Here is a 5,000-nt window from a genome sequence, read left to right as displayed (position 1 = left end):
GGAGGGAGGAGGTGTGGAAAAAACTGGGCGGTAGGGAGGGAGGAGGTGAGGAGGAACAGAGAATAGGGAGGGAGGAGATGAGGAGGAGCAAGGAAATAGGAGAGAGGAAGTGAGGCGAAGCAGGGAAGTAGGGAGAGAAAATGTGTGAATTTGAGAGGTAATGAGGGAGGTATGGGGAACCACGGAGTTAAAGAGAGAGGAAGTGTGGAAAATTGGAGGGCAGAGAGGGAGGAGGTGTGAAGTGGAGAGGTAGTGAGGGAGGACGTGTGGAGAAGCAGAGGGGTAGGGAGGGAGGAAACGTGGAGATGTAGGGGTGTGTGGGACTGTGGAGGGAGGGGGGAAGGTGGCGACACGGCCACAACGCGCGTCCTATTGTGCGTTCTGCTCGCTGCAATGTGCGGCTTGAAGGGAACGGGAGCGAGGGGGGTGAAAGAGAGGCGGGAGGAGAGAGAGGAGAGAGAGAGAGAGAGAGAGAGAGAGAGAGAGAGAGAGAGAGAGAGAGAGAGGAGAGAGAGAGAGAGAGAGAGAGAGAGAGAGAGAGAGAGAGAGAGAGAGAGAAAGAGAGAGAGAGAGAGAGAAAGAGAGAGAGAGAGATAAATAGACAGACAGACAGATAGATGGATGGATGGAGAGAGAGAGAGAGAGAGAGAGAGAGAGAGAGAGAGAGAGAGAGAGAGAGAGAGAGAGAGAGAGAGAGAGAGAGAGAGAGAGAGAGAGAGAGAGAGAGAGAAAGAGAGAGAGAAAGAGAGAGAGATAGAGAGAGAGAGAGAGAGAGAGAGAGAGAGAGAGAGAGAGAGAGAGAGAGAGAGAGAGAGAGAGAGAGAGAGAGAGAGAGAGAGAGAGAGAAAGAGAGAGAAAGAAAGAGAGAGAGAGAGAGAGGAAAGCAGAGAGATAAGCATGAACCTGAGACAGAAAAGACGGAAATGATTTAATAATATTAGGCCACAGAAAGATATCAAAATTATACAGATAGAAAAAGAAAAGAAAATGAAAAAGAAAACAGAATAAATACATATGTAAACAGATGAATTAAATGAATTCCTGTAAGAGTTGGCAACACCTGCTGATAAAATTAATAAAAAATATCTTTTGCATGTAATCCCTTATGGGTTTTAATTGGATGTGGTAATATCTATATTTGCATCTGTGCCGTGAAATAAAATATTTGCCTGTATTTGTGCGTTAACACTGCCTGTGTATTTGCATGTGTAGATTTTCTTTATGCGATTACATGCTAGACTACTTTTCTCTTAGTAAAGTATAATTATTTTCGTGTATTTGTCTATTGCATTTTTTTTTACGTTATTATATGTGCATGCAAGCCATTTCGCATGCAAGCCATTGCTGTGCAACATGCGATAATTGTAATTTTCAAAGATATTATTTCTCATTACGGAATGAATGTTTTGCCAGCCAGGCATCGGCCCCTTCCAAAATTATAGTAATAATTACATGTTGTTTAACGAGTTTATAAACATAAATATCCCCAGAATATAACAGCAGCTTCAGTGCATGAGAGAGTTGCCAATCTGTCTTAATAACCTCTTTCCTTCGTCTTGCAAGATAATTCGGCAACAATCGTTCTTCTCGAGGAAAATTGCAAGTCGAACTAATCTCGATATCAATCGTAAGCAACATATGTCCCTTTGCATGGCTTTTCTGTGCAGTTTTTGATTTCGTTTGTTTGTATTTGTTGGTATCAATTTTGCATTATTTCGTACGTGATTAGTCTTACTGAAAGCATCAACGTATAACTGTATAAACAGTTAAAGAAAATGCAATATCAATTACAAGTAATCATAAATGTTCATCCTCATAATTATATATCTATATCTATATCTATCTATCTGTCTAAATATATAGATAATTAGATCCTTTCCTTCTGGCCCCTTTTCCCATTCTTAATTACCTCCTTGCCATTCTTATTCACCCTTTATTCCTCCCCCCTTCCTCCCGACCTCTTACCCTCTTCCCCTTTCTCCTACCCCTTTCCCCTTCTTCTTCGCCTCCTCCTCTGTTCCTCTCCAGCCCCTATCTTTCTTACCCCTTCATCCTTACCCCTTACCTAAACCCCTTCCCTCTTCTTACATACACCCTCCCCCCCCCAACCCCTCTTCCTCCAGAACCCCTTCTTCCCCCCACCCCAATTTCCTCCAGGATTCCTCCTCACCCCCACTCTCCCTCTGGTCTCCCGCCACAATGAACTCATAATGAGGTCAAGTTATAGTGCAGCATGAATATTCAACCGACCTACAAGTTTACAGAACAATATGACCGCTGGGACCCTAGTCTGGAGGGAGACGAGGAACCGGCAAAACAACTTGGGTGTGTAATGCCAAACAGTTGATGCCCCTGGTCTCTTCTGTGGGGGATGGGGGACAGAAGAATGGGAGAGGGAGGAGAGAAAGATTGGGCGGAAGGAGGAGATAGAGATGGGTCAGAAGGATGGGAGAGGGAGGAGAGAAAGATTGATCTGAAGGAGGAGAGAGAGGAGAAAGATTGATTGGAAGGAGGAGAGAGAGATGGGTCAGAAGGATGGGAGAGGGAGGAGAGAAATATTTGTCAGAAGGAGGGGAGAGAGATGGATCAAAAGGATGGGAGGAAGAAGAATGGGAGAGAGAAGAGAGAAAGATTGGTCTGAAGGAGGAGAGAGAGATGTGTCAGAAGGATGGGAGAGAGGAGAAAAATATTAATTGGAAGGAGGGGAGAGAGAAGGAGAAAGATTGGTCGGAAGGAGGAGAGAGAGATGGGTCAGAAGGATGTGAGAGAGGAGAGAAAGATTAGTCGGAAGGATGGGAGAGAAAGATTAGTCGGAAGGATGGGAGAGAGATGGGTCAGAAGGATGGGAGAGAGAGGAGAGAAAGATTGGTCGAAAGGAGGAGAGAGAGATGGGTCAGAAAGATGGGAGAGAGAAGGAGAAAGATTGGTCGGGAGGAGGGGAAAGAGATGGGTCAGAAGGATGGGAGAGAGGAGAGAAAGATTAGTCGGAAGGAGGGGAGAGAGAAGGAGAAAGATTGGTTGGAAGGAGGGGAGAAGGATGGGAGAGAGGAAAGAAAGTTTAGTCGGAATGAGGGGAGAGAGATGGGTCTGAAGGATGAGAGGAAGAAGGATGGGAGAGAGAGGAGAGAAAGATTAGTCGGAAGGAGGAGGGAGAGAAGGAGAAAGATTGGTTGGAAGGAGGAGAGAGAGATGGGTCAGAAGGATGAGAGGAAGAAGGATGGGAGAGAGAGGAGAGAAAGATTAGTCGGAAGGAGGGGAGAGAGATGGGTCGAAAACATGGGAGAAAGAAGGAAGGAAAAGAGGGAGAGAAAGGAGGGGTGAAAGAAGGATGGGAGAGAGAAGGATGGAAGAAAGATGAGAAAGATGGAGGAGAAAAAAATGTGCTGGAAGGAGGGGAGGAAGAAGGAGGGGAGAGAGGAGAGAAATGTGGGTTAAAAGGAGGGGAGAAAGAAGGACTGGAGAAAAAAAAAATGGTTGGATGGAAAGGAGGAAGATGGGAAGAAAAAAAAGGAGAAAAGGGAAGATGGCAGAAAGGAGAGAAAGGAGGATTAGATACAGAGGAATAATAAAAGTGAGAGAAAGAGGCAAGGACGGAGAATTGGAGGATGGGAGGAAAGGACTGGAGGGAAGGAAGGAAAGAAGAAAAATTGGAAGGGGGGAGGACGCTAAGAGGGATAAGGAAAGAAATGGTGTCCTGAGGAATAGAAGCAAGGAGAAAAAAGAAAGATAGGAGACATAAGAAAAGAAAAGAGAAAAAATAAGAAAATGAGGAAAGTTAAAACAAAATAACGCAGGGCACAGAGCAAAGGGCGGTAAACGAGAAAATAGATCGAGAAACAGAGACAATCTCTTAAGTCCTGACCATAACATAAATCCTACAACTAACAGCCCCCTCCTGCAATCCCTCCGCAATCATTAATCATCAATCATCAATCCCCTTCCTCCCCCACCCCCTGCCCCACAACCTCCTTCTCCACCCTTCCTCCACCCTCGGCCCCACAACCTCCACCTCCCTCCTCCCTCCTCCCTTCCTCCACCTCCCTCCCCTTTCCTCCACCCCCGGCCCCACAACCTCCCTCCCCCCCCCCCTTTCCTCCACCCTCGGCCCCACAACCTCCACCTCCCTCCTCCCTTCCTTCACCTCCCCCAACAACCTCCCTCCCCTTTCCTCCACCCCCGGCCCCACAATCTACCCCCCCCCCTTCCTCCACCTCCCCCCCAACCATCTGCCTCCTCCCCCGCTTCCTCCACCTCCCCCCCCCTCCCTCCACCTCCTCCCCAACAACCTGCCTCCCCCCCCCCCTCCCTCCACCTCTTCCTACAACCTCGAAAGCTCATCTTACACCCCCCTCCCCCCACTCCTCTCCCCCCCACTTCCCTCACCCAGCTCACTCGTCTCGCCCGCCCACAACCCCCTCGCATGGGCGTAGTGCCGCAGCTGAATTCGGTTTGCAATGTTGCCTTAACTTGCACCAGTTATTAGTGTCTTGCTCGTTCCCTTTCGTGTCTGTCTATTGTCTTTTGTCTACCCTCCTTCTTGTTTTCTTCTTTCCCTCTTCTTATTTCCCTTTCTTATTTCATTTTCTTAATCTTATCTCTTCCAGTGCTTTGATTTTTTTCAGGAATATTTAATATGCTTTAGTTACCCGCATTCTTACAGTTTTATTTCTACGGCTTTTGTATAATTTTTATTGTCTTGGAACTAGGTCATTCTTTTTACACTAATTATGTGCGTGGAAAATTTGTACGTGTGTGTGGATGAGCAAATATATGCTAAAGAATATAAGTAAGCGCGTGGTAGGGTTAAGGTATTGCAAGTATCTATGTATGTATACATGTATGCAAACGTAGGACTATTTGTCCATAAACATGCACGTATATTTAGAATTGCTTATATGAATGCAATTTATACTTGCAACTTGTCATCACTAAACGCGCTTAGCAACAACGATTTCCGCTTCGTCGAATTTTATTAAACTTTAGCGAACAGGTGCGCCTCT

Source organism: Penaeus chinensis, chromosome 19, assembly GCF_019202785.1.
Source record: "Penaeus chinensis breed Huanghai No. 1 chromosome 19, ASM1920278v2, whole genome shotgun sequence".
NCBI lineage: Eukaryota > Metazoa > Arthropoda > Malacostraca > Decapoda > Penaeidae > Penaeus > Penaeus chinensis.
The sequence above is the reverse complement of the archived record's forward strand: the minus strand, read 5'-3'. Positions refer to the sequence as shown.